Raw genomic sequence first — 18,858 nt, 5'->3', positions numbered from 1 at the left:
CAAAGTTAATTACTTAATTAAATAATTAATTAAAAAAGAAAAAAAGAACAAGGGCACTGGAGACAGACTGGGGTCCAAATCCTAGGTGCCCCACTTTCTGGCCATGGGAACTTAAGAGAATTGCTTTTGTTTTTTTCAACTCTAGGTGCTTCCTCTGTGAAATTTCAATAATAACCTAACTCACAGTGTGGTTGGGAGAATTAAAGGAAAGAGTCCGTGCAAAGCCCTTTCCAAAATACCTGACACATAGTAAGTGATCAATAAATGTTAGTTATTATTATTGTCATTGTTTACGTTACTAGTGACCATCAGTTCTCAGATCAGTGTTCCTTCCTTCATCATAGTAACCTAGGTCTCAGGAAGACCCTTGCAGAGAGGGGTTGTTATTAAGGTGGGAGAGGGGAGTGTCATGGGGTGGTGAGGCTGATGTAACGATTCTCACAGTTCCCCTGCCATGTTTCCCTTCCATTTCTCATAAGGACAGTTGGAGAGGGTGTTAGCCTTATAAATTTCCTTTGAGGGATCGTGGTGTGCATATTACATTCCTCATAGAGTTCTCCTGAAAAAAACATTAATTTGCAGATGTTGCGTTTAGATATTTTGTAAAGACTTCTGATTTTTTAAGCTTCATTGGCATGGCATTGTAGGTACTACCGGGTCACTGCCTGATGCCAGGGAGAGTAGATTTTGCTGAGAATGAAGGTGATGTGTGTCAAGATGAATGAGCTAGGTGTAGACCCCATTTGTTTCTCACACTATAGGTGGCCGGCTGGTGTGGCCCCACCTTGTCCCCTCTATATTTGGGGGCTGCTTCCACATAATAAAGACCTGTAAAACAGGGCATCTAAGTCCACATGTGGGGTGATGCGTGGACCACACTGCCAACCTGTGTCAGGTCATGGCAGCCATTTGAGGCCAGTATTCTTCATGCCAGAAAGTCTAAGAGCCCCTTTACCAGGCAAGAGTCTGAATTCAATATATCCATTTCAGGCCCACTGAGACAAAAAGTAGAAGGAGAGGGACAAACAACACTGTGAATGGGGGAGGAGGGGCATAAACCATTCTCTCTTTCTCTCTCTCTCTCTCTCTCTCTCTATGGGATTGCGTTAAAAATGAACTCATAAAACATCTAAGGTAAAATAAATTTTAGTCTGTTATTATTTCATTTAATACCATGCAAAATGAGGAACCTATTTTCAAAACTTCTAAGTATGGGACAGGTTTGTGCATCAAAAATGATCACTCACACCAGTGTAGTGAGAAAAATTCTCTGGGTTCGCATCCTGGTTCCACCACTGGCTGTGTGACCTTGATCAAGTTATTAAACAAACCTCATAGATTCCCACAGATGGCTGGTGATAGTTGTGGTGGTGAGGATGGGAGAAGAAGGGAGACTTGGGCATGTTTTTCTTCAACTTTTCTGCTAATTCCAACAGTTTACACATCTTGAGGTCAGGTTCTCTCAGTTTCTGGTTTTGTTGATTCTGGTTCACTTTTTCCTGCTTCTTGGTATATCTAGAAATTTTTTGGTTTGTGCAGAACATTGTGAATGATGCATTGTTTGAAATTTGCACTGTGTCATAGTCCATAAAGATTTTCAATTTTGTTCTGGCAGCTAGTTAAGTTACTTTTGGGTCCTTTGGGTCCTGTCAGGCTTGCTTTCATTATTTGTGAGGATGGGTATGTATCAGTTTTTAACCTAGTTCTAGGGCAGAGCATTTTATTCCTAATGCCTGGCCTATCTGTCATCTGAACTGAATGCCCACTACGTTCAGCAAGGTCTCTGCACTCAGCCCCACAGTACCTGCTCTGTCGTGGGCTTCTTGGAATCTTGCCCTCAGCCTGGGACAAGAACAACTCCCTCGTTTCCAGAAAAGACCCGCAAAATTCAAGGGCTTTGGTAACTGCAAACCCCAATATCCTCAACTTGTCCAGATGTCTGTGCTTTGTTTAGCTTCCACCTCCTTGTGCCACCATCTGGAATGCGCCCCCAAGCAGCATGCATGGCCAACATTGGTTTCATCTCATGGATTTCCTTCTCTCAGGGATCACAATTCTGCGCTCCCTCTTGTCCAATGTCCCCAAACAGTCACCTAATGAATTTTGTACAGTTTTATAGTTGTTTATACTGTAAGTGCATGTCATGGACCAGTTACTATATGATAGACCAACTAGTATCAATAGTTTCCTAAATCTTAGTCACCATTCTATTGAGAGGCAGGAACCGAATGTCCAACTGGACTTGACACATTTTTTGTTGCTTTTTTCAGAATGCAGATTGACTTAGAAATATTATAAGATCTAAAATTGTGCATCCTTCTCTCCCAGGAAAATTTTGTTTAATTTCTGGTGTAGAGGAAGCAATCTTTGTGTCCATAGACTGGGATTGTGTTAAGGGAGGGGCCATACAGAGGCTTCATTGGCACATAGTCAACTTTCTAATGTGAGGGAGGGTGGGAGTACCTATCTTTTTTGCTTTCCTTGAGGCAGTCAGTGACTGACTGACTGATCTTACAGTGCAAATGCAGAGGAGTACGAGGAAGTATGGGAGGAAAAGTCAGTTAATATTGCAAAATGTTGCCCTGCTCAAGTTGTAAAGTTCTCTGTACCTTGCACAGTACCTCAACTGCAACTAAGCATTCACCGCTCTGCCTGCCCAGCGATGGCCTAGTAAGCACTGACCATGAAAAATTTAACACCTCAAAGGGCCTACTGGATGTTGATATGAATATAGTTGCACCAAAGGCCACTGACCTTGGCAATGGCAAAGGTGAGCTGCTCCTCCAGAATGGGATGGGCTGGAAGTTGAGGAGGTTATGTAGACGTTTCAGCCATGAGCTGGTCACCAACCTGGATCAAGTTGTCCACCTGTACCCCACATGAACATTACAGAACTGTTATAGCCTCCCTTGGTTGACTTAGGGAGTCAGATTGTTCATGTTGACTTCAGAAACTGAATTAAATATATCAATCCTCTTTACTCTGAAAACAGCAAAAAAAAAAAAAAAAAAAAAAGGAAAACCAAGGTAGCAGTATTGTTTTGGGAGTGCTGTGAAAAAATCCTGTTCTAGCTCTCACTTGCTAAATCTAATCCCTCCTAGCTCCTTCTTAGTGTTTTCCTGCCCCTGTACTGGGATTAAAAACCCAAGCATTAGATTTTCAGATGCAGAAGAATAAGCTACCAAAATCAAAGGCCTCTGCTATCTTTGAAGCAGCACTGGTACCTCCCTGTCATTGGTTTAGGAGATAAGAAAATAGTTTAGATTATGCAGGAGGCAGTGGGCATGGAGAGGGGAAGGGATGGGGAAGTGGACTCACTTTTTACCCACTACACACATTGTTCTGTGGGGAACTACCATCATCTGCTTAAAACCTTGATGCAACCTTTGTACCCCAACACCTTTCACAGAGGATTGAGGAACCCCAAAGAAATCATGAAAGATTAGAAACAGCATCAACCCCACAGGACCAGGGGAAATTCTCATTAGAACGGAAGGATCAGACCAGGAGACTTTCAACTTGGGAAGTTTCTGATAAACTCCTCCATGATGGAGTGCATCCAATTCTCCCAAGGCGGAATATTTAAAGGCAAGAGACATAATGTTTCTGAAAACAGGGAAGTAAGGAAAAGTCTAGTGTTCAGCCCCCAATCCTGCCCAGAGCTGCACCACTGAGTTAAAGGGTTCCTTTTCCTTTCTGACTGAAGGACAGGACCATCCTTCCCCACAGATTCCAAGGTGAACAATCAGAGAGTACTGACAAGTTAGAACAGGCAATCACCAATCTATAGCGACTCCAAGGAAGAGAGAGAAAATTCACCAAAAATAAGACACAGTCTAGGACCCTTAGGGGAGAATATATAAGTTACTTAGAAAAGGACAGAGAGTTCTTTGTGTGCCCAGCTGTGGGTGCCAAGTAAAGTGGGAGGAGTAAATCTCAGAGGAATAGGGTGAGAGATGAGTCTGCTAGTTTGCTAGTTTGGTACAAACACAGGAAGTCTTTCAACATCCCATGCCAAAGAGTTTTAACTTTGTCCTGTAGGCGATGGTTAAAAGAATTTTAACAGGGGTGTGTTTTTATAAAGTTCCTAATGGGAGTATTGTAGGGAAGAGACAAGAGTGGTGGATGCCTCCTCTCTCACATAGTAAATAGCATAAAATGCCACATTTGTCATTGCTAAAATGTTTCTCTTGGGAATTCTTTGAGCAGTTCAGGGTGAAGTATCCATGCCCCTTCCTGGGACACTGGGATGTTATCTAATCCTCTCTCTTAGCAAAATACTCATACTGGTATTTTTAATTTGTTGGATAAAAATCAATCTACTAAATAAAGAACTTACATTGAGGAGGCATTAAAACATTATTTCCCTCATACACATAAATATTATCAACTATGACCATTAAACACTAACATAAGTTTTTTTAAAAAACTACAATATGTTGTTAATGTTTCTCAAGTTATGTAGTGTTAGAAGTCACTATGAGCGAATATTTTTAACATAGGTCGATACAGAGTCTTTTTAGCCAAGATTATCAGTATTCAGATGAACTCAAATGGAAAAATGTTTCCTATCCTGAAACCATTTTACCTCATCTATCTTAGCTTTGCCATGGGGTCTTCCATTCCCCTTTCCTGAGCATGTATTAGGGAGTACTTCATGTATGACCATTCCACTAAGGTTCAATTTGAGTGATGGCACCATGTGATATGGGTGTGATCTTAGTAGTGGATTTATTTTGGGAAACAGAGGAATGCAACTTTACCAGAACCTATGTGAACAGAGAATTGATTTTCCAGTACCAGAGAAAAACTTGTGGAATAAGCACTTTAGGATGGATTATAGAGACTATAGAATAGACTCCACCTGCTCATGTGGAAGCATACTTGGAAATTGATCACCAGAGAGAAGCTTATCCTATTTTGACTCTGCATATATTAACAATAGAAACTGGCTTGTGAGTGTGAGATTTTTGTGCAAGTGAAATAGTATATATTGGTAACTGGTAGTAATTCTGTAAGACATCTGGACTACCTCTAAGAAAGGAGAAAATTTTAAATGTGTAACTTAGCAATAGCTAAAAGGTATTTCTAAAAGGCCAGTAGTGATATGCGTTGTCTTTTTCAAGGCCATTGTAAAATGTGAGATAAATAATTAACATTGGGTGCAAGGAACGTAAATACTTAGTTAGATATGTGGGAATACTTACTGAAGATGACTTGAAATGTCCAATTTTAAGTGAGAAATATCAGAAGCCAGTGAGTCAACCACTGAATGCGTTGCCATTTTGGATAGTCTAAATGTCAATGTGAAAGTGCTGAGAGAAAATATGAGTCCAAAAAAAAAAAATGAAAATACATCATACCAACTCATATGGGATGCAGCAAAAGCGGTCCTAAGATGGAAATTCATAGCAATACAGGCCCAGCTTAACAAACAAGAAAAATATCAAATAAGCAATCTTAAACTACACCTAACAGAACTAAAGAAAGAAGAACAAGCAAAACCAGAAGTCAGCAGAAGGAGGGAAATAATAAAAATTAGAGCAGAAATAAATGAAATTGAAACCAAAAAAACAGTAGAAAGAATCAATGAAACTAAGAACTGATTCTATGAGATCAATAAAATTGACAAACCCTTAGCCAGATTCACTAAGAAAAAAAAAGAGAAAAGGCTCAAATAAATAAAATTGGAAATGAAAGAGGAGAAATTACAGCAGATACCACAGAAATACAAAGGATTGTAAGAGAATACTATGAAAAACTATATGCCAACAGATTGGACAATCTAGAAGAAATTGAAAAATTCTTAGATTCATACAACCTCCCAAAACTAAATCAAGAAGAAATAGAGAATCTGAATGGACTAATCACAAGTAAAGAGATTGAAACAGTAATCAAAAACCTCCCAAAAAAATAAAAGTCCAGGACCAGATGACTTCTCTGGAGAATTCTACCAAACATTCAACGAAGATCTAATACCTATCCTTCTCAAACTATTCCAAAAATTGAAGAAGATGGAAGAGTTCCTAACACATTCTACAAGACAAACATCACCCTGATCCCAAAGCCAGAGAGGGACAACACAAACAAGAAAATCACAGGCCAATATCACTGATGAACGTAGATGCAAAAGTCCTCAACAAAATTTTGGCAAACTGAACACAGCAATACATTAAGAGGAGTGTACACCATGATCAAGTGGGATTTATACCAGGAACAGAGGGATGGTCCAACACCTGCAAATCTATCAATGTGATACACTACATTAACAAAATAAAAACCACATGATCATCTCAATAGATGTAGAGAATGCATTTGATAAGATCCACCATCTATTCATGATAAAGACTTTCAATAAAATGGTATGGAAGGAAAGTACCTCAACATAATGAAGGCCATAAATGACAAACCCACAGCCAACATCATACTCAATGGGGAAAAACTGAAAGCCATCCCTCTGAGAACAGGAACAAGACAATGTGTGCCCACTCTTGCCACTCTTACTCAACATAGTACTGGAGGTTTTGGCCAGAGCATTTAGGCAAGAGAAATAAATAAAAGGTATCCAAATTGGCAAGGAAGAAGTAAAACTCTCACTGTTTGCAGGCAACATGGTTCTATATATAGAAAACCCTAAAAAGTCCATTAGAAAAATATTAGAAATAATCAACAACTACAGCAAAGTTGCAGGGTACAAAATCAACTAATAAAAATCAGTTGCATTTCTATACTCTAATAATGAACCAGCAGAAAGAGAACTCAGGTATATAATCCCATTTACAATTATAACAAAAAGAATACAATACCTAAAAATAAATTTAACCAGGGAGGTGAAAGACCTATACAATGAAAACTATAAGACATTATTGAAATAAATAGAAGAAGACATAAAGAGATGGAAAGATATTCCATGCACATGGATTGGAAGAATAAATATAGTTAAAATGTCCATACTACCTAAAGCAATCTACAAGTTCAATGCAATCCCAATCAGAATCCCAAGGACATTCTTCACCGAAATAGAAAGAATCCTAAAATTCATATGGGGCGGAAAAAGACCCCGAATAGCCAAAGTAATCCTGAGAAAAAAGAAAAAAGCTAGAGGCATCACTATCCCTGGCTTTAAAATATGCTACGGTTGGCCCCATGGCTTAGCGGTTAGGTGCCAGCGCTCCGCTACTGGCGGCCCGGGTTCCGATCCCAGGTGCACACCAACACACCGCTTCTCCGGCCATGCTAAGGCCGCATCCCACATACAGCAACTAGAAGGATGTGCAACTATGACATACAACTATCTACCACGGCTTTGGGGAAGAAAAAAAGGAGGAGGATTGGCAATAGATGTTAGCTCAGAGCTGGTCTTCCTCAGCAAAAAGAGGAGGATTAGCATGGATGTTAGCTCAGGGCTGATCTTCCTCACAAAAAAATAATAAATAAATAAAATATACTACAAATGTATAACAATCAAAACAGCATGGTACTGGCACCAAAAGAGAACACACAGATCGATGGAATAGAATTGATAGCCCAGAAATAAAACCACACACCTATGGACAGCTAATCTTCAACAAAGGAGCCAAGAATATACAATAGAGAAAAGAAAGTCTCTTCAATAAATGGTGCTGGGAAAACTGGACAGCCATGTGCAAAAGAATGAAAATAGACAACTATGTTACGCCATACACAAAAATTAACTCAAAATGGATCAAAGACTTGAAGTTAAGACCTGAAACCATAAAACTCCTGGAAGAAAACATAGGCAGCACACTATTTGACATCTTTCTTAGAAGGATCTTTTCAAATACCATGTCTATTTGGGCAAAGGAAAGAAAAGAAAAAAATAAACAAATGGGACTACATCAGACTAAAGACTAAAGAGCTTCTTCAAGGCAAAGTAAACCAGGAACAAAACAAAAAGGCAACCCACCAACTGGGAGAAAATATTTGCAAATCATATATTTGACAAGGGGTTAATCTCCAAAATATATAAAGAACTCATACAACTCAACAACAACAAAACAACAAGTAACCCAATCAAAAAATGGGCAGAGAATATGAACATTTTTCCAATGAAGATATACAGATGGCCAACAAGCACATGAAAAGATATTCAACATCACTAATCATTAGGGAAATGCAAATCAAAACTACAATGAGATATCACCTTACACCTGTTAGAATGACTATAATTGCCAAGACAAAAAACAACAAATGTTGGAGAGGATGTGGAAAAAAGAGAACACTCATATACTGCTGGTGGGAATGCAAACTGGTGCAGCCACTATGGAAAACAGTATGGAGATTTCTCAAAAAATTAAAAGTAGAAATATCATATGACCCAACTATCCCACTAATGGATATTTATCTAAAGAACTTGAAATTAACAATTCAAAGAGACATATTCACCCTATGTTCATTGCAGCATTATTCAAAATAGCCAAGATGTGGAAGCAACTCAAGTGCTCATAAACTGAAGAAAAGACAAAGAAGGTGTGGTATATATATACAATGGAATACTACCCAGCCATAAAAAAAGACAAAATCATCACAATTGTAACAACATGGGTGGACCTTGAGGGTATTATGTTAAGTGAAATAAGCCAGACAGAGAAAGACAGACAATGTATGATTTTGCTCATATGTGGAAGATAAACAAACACATGGACAAAGAGAACAGATTGGTGGTTTCCAGAGGGGAAGGGGGTTGGGGCACAGGCACAAGGGGTGAAGAGGTGCATCTATATGGTGACTGACAAATAATAATGTACAACTGGAATATCACAATGTTGTAAACTATTATGATCTCAATAAAAAAAGTTCTCATGAACCGTATAGAGTACAATTATTATTATTTTTTATCCTTTGTAATTTGCTTATAAATATACATAAATTTGAGGCTTTTAAATCATTTTTGCTGTTTTGGCTTTGCTTAAAAATCATTTCTATTTGGTTGTAAATGAAAGGTATTACATTCCATAGAGTAGAAGTAGTACAAACAACACCTCCGATCATAATGTAATAAAACTGAAAATTATAAACAAAATAAGAAAGCACACAGGACCCCCTCACCTGGACTTTAAAAAACAATCTATTAAAAAACTTTCCGGTATTGGGAGTTACAAACTAAAATTGTATGATTTCTAAAACAAACGATGATTAAAAACACTGCATATGGGAGTCTGTGGCATACATTTAAAACAGTAATTGAAGAAATAATTTCAGTCAAACATTTCATGAACAAAAATAAAATAATAAAAATAAATTAAATTCTCACCTCAACAAGCTAGATAAAGAACAACAAATAAACCTAAAGGAAGCAGGAGGAATGAAATAGGAAAGATAAAAAAAGAAAGTAATGAGCTAGAGGAGAGATAAATGGTAAAAAAAAAAAAAAAAACAGATAAAATAGACGACTTACTAGCTACCAATCAGTAGAAATCACTAATTTATGATATGATAAGGGATAATAACCATTGAAATAGGAGCACTTTTTAAAAATCATAAAAATTTTTTCCTATCCCTATATGCATGTAACATAAAAACCTAGATGAAATGGCATTATTCAAAATAGCCAAGATGTGGAAGCAACTCAAGGAAAAATTATTTACCAATATTGATCCAATTAGAAATAGAAAGCTTAAACAAACTGATTTCCATAGAAAGAAAAAAAGACAGTTATAACTATTAGATAAGAGAAATCAAATAGGGCATAGAAACTGGGAAAGAAAAATTAAAACTATCTTTATTTGCACATGGTATGACCATGTATCTGGAAAACCCACGGGAATCAATGATAAAAGTTACTCAAACAAGATGGGGCTGCCCGGTGGCATAGTGGTTAGGTTCGCATGCTCTGCTTTGGGGGCTGGGATTTGCAGGTTCAAATCCCGGGTGCAGACATATGTACCGCTCATCAGGCCATGCTGTGGCCGCATCCCACATACAAAATAGAGGAAGATGGGCACAGATGTTAGCTCAGGGCCAATCTTCCTCAGCAAAAAGAGGAGGATTGGCAACAGATGTTAGCTCAGGGCCAACCTTCCTCATCAAAAACAAAAAAAAAGTTACTCAAACAAAAACAGAATTCAATTAAATAAAGAGGATAGAAAATTACCATACAGAACTTAATAACCTTCAAATAAACAAACAATAATTAGCTAGAGATTATAATGGTGTAGAAAATTTATTTAAAATAGAAAAAGAGTGACAAGACACTTAGAAGTAAATTTAAAATCTATTGAGGAAATTTTAAAAACTTGAACAAATGGAAAGATTCCACTTGTTTAAATGGGATGATTCAGCATCATAAAGTTATTTTCCCTAAGTCGATTAATAAATTTCACTCAATCTCAACAAAAATGTCAACAAGAATTTTGATAGAGCTAGATGAGTTGATACTAAATATCATATTGAAACAAGAAAAGAAAACACTAAAAAAGAAAAAGCTATGAATGGGGACAAGTACTTTAAGATCCGTAAGACCTTAAAACATAGTATAAAGCTTCTATGATTAAAACCGTCATGCTGAAACATGAATAGACAGGCCAGTAGAATAGAAGAGAAAACCCAGAATAAATAAAAGTACATGTAAAACGTCAGTATGTGATGAAGTTGGCATTTAAAATGACTTGATAAAAGATGACTTTTTAACACAAGTTGGGCTGGGAAGACTGGTTTTGTTGTTTCGGAAAATTGAAAATTAGATCCATACTTGAAGTTATACACAAATAGATTCCATAGATTCCAAATGGACCAAAAGATCTACAAGTAAAAAATGAAACCATACAAATACCAGAAGAACATGAGTCAATTCCTCTTTATCTTGGGTGTAGTGAAAGGCTTTCTAACTATGACTCAAAACCCAGAGACCATAAAAATATTGATTAATTTGAATATACATAATGTAAGGTCTATAGATAAGATAACTCTGATAATTTCTGATTATGTACCAAAGTTTCCTTGTTTTTAAGGAAATTCACAATAAGGTAATTAGGTCTAAAACACATCATGTTTGCAACTTTCAAAGGCTTTAGAAAAGAATTATGTGGATAGAAATATAGAGAATTAGAGAGCTAGAGAAGGATACAGAAAATACAGTATAATATTAACATTTTGGGAATCTGTAAGGCAAGTATATAGGAATTCTTTGTTTTGTTCTTACAATTTTTCTGTATGCCAAAATAAAACAAAATATAAGGACTAAGGTATTTATAAGAAGAAATATTTGATATTCCAAAGTTATAAACATTCTCTTCTGTTTTCCTCTAAAATCTTTATATTACCTTTCACATTTGGACCAAAAATAGTTCTGGAATTGATTATTTTGTAAGATATTTTTGTAATGAAGTAGTCAATATTTACTTTTTCCACAGCAATATTCAATTGACAAAGCACAATTAGAAAAAACATCTTTTCCCCACTGCAGTGTAATGGTACCTTGTCATAAAGCAAGTGACCATATATGTGTACATATATTTCTGAACTCTCTAGCCTGTTCATTTGGTCTAGTTCTTTGTACTTGCAGGAGTAACACAGTCTTCTAATTACTACAATTTTATAGTAAGTTTTGTTATCTTTAGTAGTGTGAGATAATCTTTTGATATAGATATTTTATCTATATATAGATATCTTTTATCTTTTTATCTATATATAGATATCTTTTCTAAAAGATAATCTATTGTTATCTGGTAGTGTGAGTCTTCCAGCTTTCTTATTCTTCTTCAAGATTTTCTTGGCTCTTTTTCTTCCTCTGTATTTCTAACTCCATTTTAGAATCATCTTGCCAATTTCCCCCAGAAAAAAAAAAGTGCTAGAATTTTTATTGGAATTGTATAAAATTTGTAGAGAGAATTTGGAGAATATTTGCATCTTTACAATATTGATTCTTCCAATCCAAGAACATGGTATTTATTTGAAACTTCTTAAATTTCTCTAAATAGTATTTTGTAGATTACTGTGCAGAGACTTTTCACTTTTTTCATTAGATTCATTCTTTTGTATTTGGTTTTTTATGCTATTTTATTTGGTGTGGTTTTAATTTTTTCCCATTTGTTGGTTGTTGATATATAGAAAAATGATTGGCCTTTATATATTGACCCTGATGCTGTAACCTTGCTAAACTCACTTAGATATTCTAAGAGCTTATAAATTCTTTTGGATTGTATACGTGCATAAACATTTTAATTCCTTCCTTTGGAATCCAATGTCTTTTTCTTGCTTTACTTCACTAGCTAGGAAGTAGATTGTTGAATGAAAGGGGGGATAATGGCCATCCTTTTACCATTCCCACCATTCCAAGTCTCAGGAAGAACATTTTCAGTAATTCATCATTAAGTATGATGCTTGCTGTACATTTTTGGAGATAATGCTTACCAGAATAAGTAAATTTCTTCTATTCCTTTGTCTTTAAATAATTTTTTAAAAACAAACCATGAATGTTTTTTCTGCACTTATTGAAGTTATCATATAATTTTTCTTCTTTTCCAATGCTAAACTACACTTGCTTTCTAGAAAAGGACCCTTCTAGTCATGGTGTATTGTTCTTTTTATATATACAACTGGATTCTGTTTTCTAATATGCATCTTTGCATCTATTTTAAGAACAGGGATTGCCCTGTAATTTTTTTTCTAGTAATGTCCTTGTGACTTATGCTCTGTTGGTGGGACAATAAATTCTGTAGAAACTTCTCAGCGTTGGTCATTAAAAGAGGAATCTGCAGTGGAATTTGACAATAAGAAAAGAGAAGTTAACCTTGCAGCACAACTTCTGGAAATTAATCCTAAGGAAAAAAAGTCAGAAATGAATAAAAAGTTTATATACAACATACCTGTTACAACTGTATTTTGAAAATGAAATATTACAAATTAATTGTGTATGCAAGACTTTCCAATTATTCCCATTCAACCATCTGTGGATAAACTAACCATCTTTGGCAACAGCAAGTGTCAAGAAGAGCAGTCAAGAGAGCAGACTGCCGTAATGGCTAACAACTCTCGCCAAATCAAACTAACTACCAAGAGAAGCATGCCACCTTCTCTCAGGTTAGGTTCTCATCTAACAATAACAGAAATGTGAAATTTGGGCTTATAAAATCTGATTATTTTACTTTGATCCTGCTTGTCACAGCAGAAGAAATTCAAGGCAGATAAAAGCATCAAAAATTTCTCAAAGTTGCCGGTCCAAAATTCCTCTTGTATTTATGCTTCAAGTACCACTTCATAGGATGTCACACATTATTCTCCTGTCAAACCTATCACAAACCCTCCCAAAAGGTGAAGTTCACAAGAATCATGTATCTCTGCCCCTGATTGCTATTTATTTCGCTTGCGACTGGATTTGCTCATTATAATTTCAACAGCAAGTGTGACATCAGAGGGGGCTGGTTATCATAACTGGAGAAGCCTGAAGTGGATTTATTCATTGCAGTTTTACATGAAACTTCCCTTACACTTGGTCATATTCCAACTCTATCCTCAGTTCACTTAATTTGTGTAGTCTCGGGACTTGATAATATTTGCAGCATTTTTCTTCCCGTATCATCTGTATCTCCTTATATATTATTGAGCAAGACTTTTTCCACTAAATACACTAATTTAGTCTTTTGTAATTCTTCTGACATAAAATACTCTAAGCATAAAATTGTCTAAGTTAAACATATGTCTGCATCTCTAAAAACTATTTAACCATTTATATTTTATGTAGTTGTTACATAAACTCATAGTTTTTCCTACTTATCAGCAGGAAAAAATCTAAATGACAATCACTGGGAGGTTGTTTAAATGAATTATGGTATATTAATGTGGTAGTATATATTTAGGCATTAATAATTATTTAGTAAAATACTATCTAACAATAGCCAAATATGTCCACAATATATGAGATATTAAATTTACAAAAGGTTTTATAGAATATCATTTAAATTTTATTTTTGAAAAATAAACATGGGGACTTCTTACTGGAAATGACTAGTGGCAGGCAGCCCCCAATGTACACTCTCTGAACATCTCATTTAAATGAACTATTAGAATGTCATGCAACTTCTGTTTCAGAGTTAGCACGTCATGACAGACCACTGTGACAATTGTACCAACTAAGACACAAGCTGGATAAGTTAAAAAAGCACACATTTTTAAAGACAGTAAAGAACTGTAGATATAAAGAAGCTTAAAGAAACTAAATTCCAGAGAAATACATGTCCTTGCTAGGTGAGAAGATTTCAGTAGCCTACTGACTAGAGGCATTTGCTGATTCTGGGTAACAATGTGTAAAAGATCAGACCAATAACAGGCAGAGTGACACTGCTAGAGTAAGAAGAAGCCAATAGAACTTTAAATGGCCCTATAGAGTGGCATGACAGATGAGTGTCTTAAGGAGTCCCAAGCGATGAAGTAGTGATAAGTTAAGGACGCATGTGAAGTTTGCTAGGGGTTAAGGGTCCAATTTCTTTTAATATGAGTTTCCAATTGATCTAGCACTATTTGTTAAAAAGACTGTTCTAAAAACTTCAGGTTTGAGCTCAGAGATGCACAGACCTGGAAGGAGCATTATTGCTACCCATAAAACAAGAAAATGAGCTGGGAAAACTTTAAATTAATGACATTTTGGGGAATCCTTTTGAAAACAGAGCTCCCATGGAAAACTTCTACCACAAAATCTAGTGATAGATAGGTGCTTGCAGGTAGAAAGAGGACCTGAGAATTTGCTTACTTAGGACAGACATTGCCCAAATACCATATAAGTTTGTAATAAGATTAAATTAGAAATTTGTAGCACATTGCTAAAGGCTGAGTGTGAGCTACCAGCAGAGTGTGAAGTCCATTGGAGTCCCCACACTGTCGTGTGAGGTTTTCCTCTAAGAACCCCACCAGGTGCCCACAAGGAAGATCTTGGAGAATTCTTAGAAAATTCACCCTTGGTGTTACTAGAAAACACCACCTCCCTGACCCCCTACTACCTTGCTAACAAATGTGGAATAAAAACAACAGTGAAAAACAGTTGGGAGAGCTGCAACAAATAGAATCTCTGTGGGGAGCAGCACAAAGGGAAGATGCAAAGAAAAGGAGGGGTGACGAAATCAAGGTATCAGTGCAGCAAATTTGTCTTTAGTTTACATAAGATAATCTTAACAACAACAAACTTCAAACTCAGCCCGACTCCACAGTACATTTGCAAAAACCTCCACAATAAAGGCCTATAAAAAGGAAAATCGTGTTCATCTACAAGTATAAAAATATTACTTATGTCTACTCTTATATCTACTGCCCTATACATGTCCAGCTTTCAATAAAAAGCATGAGATATACCAAAAAATAAAGAAATAAATAAAACATATTCTGAAGTGACAAGAAATCATTAGAACCAGACCTGGGTTTGACACAGATTTTGGAACTATCAGAAGGGATTAAAAATAATAATGACTAATATATTAAAATCTCTAAGGAGAAAGATAGACACATTCAAGATCAGATAGATAATTTTAGCACAAAGGTGAAAACTATGAGGAGTCAAATGAAAATGGTAGAAATAAAAACAATAAAAGATGAAGAACACTTTCAGTGGACTTATCAGTAGACTCAACACAGCCAAGGGAAGAACTAATGAACTTGACAAAAAATAATTACAAGTTTTGAAAACTGAAACACAAAGTGAAAAAAATAAGAACAGAGTGTCCAAGATCTGTGGGATAACATTAAACAGTGTAACATAATGCATATTTAAAATTCCAGAAGGAAAAGAAAGAAAAAGGCATAAAATATTTGAATAAATAATGACCCAATATTTTCCAAAATTAGTGCAAGACAAGAAGCTGTAGATCTAAGAGGCTTAGAAAACACCATGTAGGATAAATACCAAAGGAAAACCACATCCAGGCATATCATACTCAAACTGTGGAAAGCCGAAGACAGAGAAAATCTTGAAGGATGACAAGAGATGGGAGGTACATGTTACCTATAGAAAAATAAGAATAATAATTACATCATAATTCTCATCAAATCATGCAAGAATAGAAATTATACAAAGCACATTCTCAGACCATAATTGAATTAAACTAGAATAACAAAAATATAGAAAATCTCTAAGTATTTGGATATTTAAAAGAACTTCTGAATAACTCATAAGTTGAAAAATAAGTCTCAAATTAAATTTAAAAATAATTTGAACTGAATAAAAATGAAAATATATCATATCAAAATTTGTGGAATATAGCTGAAGCAGTGCTTACAGGGAGATTATAACATTAAATGCATATATTAAAAAGAAGGAACATCTAAAACCAGCAACCTAAGTTTCCACCTCAATAATTTAGAAAAAGAAGAACAAACTAAATGTAAAACAAGCAGAAATAAGAAAATAATAAAGACAAGAGTAGAAATCAATGAAATGGGTAACAGAAAAATAGAGAAAATCAATGTGATAAATCTCTAATAAGGCTGACCAAATAAATGGCTCAAATTCCAATATAATGTATGAAACAGAGAGAATTACTACTGATTCACAAGATATTAAGGAGATACTCTCAACTACTCTATACCAATAAATTCAGTAATTTAGATGAAATAGGCCAATTCCTTGAATGATACAAACTACCAAAATTCCCTAAATACCTGAATAACTCTATCAAATGAATTGAATTTTTAGTTAAATATTTTTCAAAAAATAATTCTCTAGGCCCAGATGATTTCACGGGAAAATTCTACCAAACTTTTAAGGAAGAAATGATACCAATTCTATGCATTATCTTCCACAAAAGTAAAAGAGGAAAGAACACTTCCCAAAGCTTTTTATGTAGCTGAGATTACAATAATAAACAGCCAATACAATATTGCAAGAATAGAATAGTATTCCTCTTGAACATACACACAAGCATCTTCAATAATATATTTGGAAATCAAATTCTACAATATATAAAAAGGTAATAAACCACAATCAAATATGATTAATCTGAGGAATGCAAGGTTGGTTTAACATTTGAAAATGAATATAATTCATCAAATTAACAGAATTTTTAAAAAGCCTAATAGCTCAATAAATGCAGGTAAAACAATAGATAAAATTCAATATCCATTCATGATAAAAATGCCCAGAAAATTAGGAAAAAAATTGAAAATCCTTAGCATAATGAAAAGTACCTATGTAAAACCTGAAACCAACATCATACTAAGTGTTGAGGAAATGAACACATTCCCACTAAGATAAGGAACAAGGCAAGGATGTTGTCTCTCACCATTCTTATTCCACATTCTACTGGAAGTCTTAGCCATTGTAATAAGAAAAAGAAATAAAATATAAAGATTAAAAGGAAGAAATAAAACTGTTTTTATTGAGAGAGAAAATTATGATGTAGAAAATCCCAAGGAATCTATTAAAAACTCCTAGAATTAATAAATGAGTTTAGCAAGATCACAGAATACAAGGTCATATACAAAAAATAAATTGTTTAGCAGCAATGAATAATTGTGATTCAAAATTAAACTTCAATATATAATGACACTAAAAATAGTGAGATACTTAGAAATCTAACAAAATATTTGGATGATCTGTATGCTGAAAACTACAAACACCGATGAAAGAAAAAAGATGTAACTAAATGGAGAGATGTAATGTGTACATGGATTGGAAGAGTCAATATTGTTAAGATGTCAATTAAACCCAATTTGTTTATAGATTCAATGCAATTCTGACTAACATCCCACCAAGAATTTTGTAGATAGTGACAAGCTGATTCTAAAGTTTACACAGAAAGGCAAAGGAAGCAGAATAGCAAAGGTAGTCTGAAAAAAAAAGCAATGTTGGAAGGCTCACACTATCTGATTTTAAGACTTATTATAAAGCTACAATAAGATAGTGTGGCACTGGCAAATAGATAGATACATAGATCCATGGAACAGAATAGAGAGCCCAGAAATAGACTCACACAAATATTATCAACTGATTGTTGACAAAGATGCAAAGGCAATTCAACGGAAAGGATAGTCTTTTCAACAAAAGATGCTGGTAAATTTGTATATCCATAAGAATAAAAAACCCAACAATAACAAAACCTGTCAACATATACCTAACACCTTATACAAAATTTAACTTAAAATAGATCATAGACCTAAATGTAAGAGGTAAAACTTCTTGAAGAAAATATAGGAGAAAATCTGTCTGACCTTGGGTTTGGCAGTGAGGTTTTAGATATCACACTAATAGCATGATATATAAAATATTTTAAAGATAATAAAATGCACTTTTTCAAATGTTAAAACTTGCTTTGTGAAAAACACTGATAAGGGAATAAAAAGAGAGGACACCATTGGGGCAGAGGGAGAATCCCCCTCTGCCCTTTCCCTTATGGTTCTTATGGCTGGCCAAAAATTAAAAGATAGGTTAGCAGGAGAAAATAATACCAAGTTTAATAACATGTATACATGGGAGAAACCAGGGAAACTGAGTTTCTCAACACAATAGCGGCTATTCTCCTCTTAAATACCATCTTCAGCTAAAGACAAAGGAGGATGTTGAGGGTGGGGAGGGAGACAGAAATTACAGTGATCAAGGGTATGCAGATTTAAGTCTTCTCCTTCCATCCTGATAAGAGTTTCCACAGATAAGGCCATCCCTCACTCTTCCCAATACAGAGAGGAAGATATCTTTACAAATGGAGATTTCCCTTATAAATGTAAATGTTTGTCTGGCAACTCTTTTCAGGGCCACCTAGAGAATGGGGCTGGGGAGAGACAGAATTTTTGATAAGAGGAGCTTGGTGCCTTTCCTATTGTAACATCTATTTTACATTATATTACAGCCATCATATGGTATTGGCTCCTTCCTGAAACAAGTCTTCTATGTTAAATTCTTTAGGCAGTTTGGGGGAG

Source organism: Diceros bicornis, chromosome X (genome assembly GCF_020826845.1).
Source record: "Diceros bicornis minor isolate mBicDic1 chromosome X, mDicBic1.mat.cur, whole genome shotgun sequence".
NCBI classification, from domain to species: Eukaryota; Metazoa; Chordata; class Mammalia; order Perissodactyla; family Rhinocerotidae; genus Diceros; species Diceros bicornis.
The sequence above is the reverse complement of the archived record's forward strand: the minus strand, read 5'-3'. Positions refer to the sequence as shown.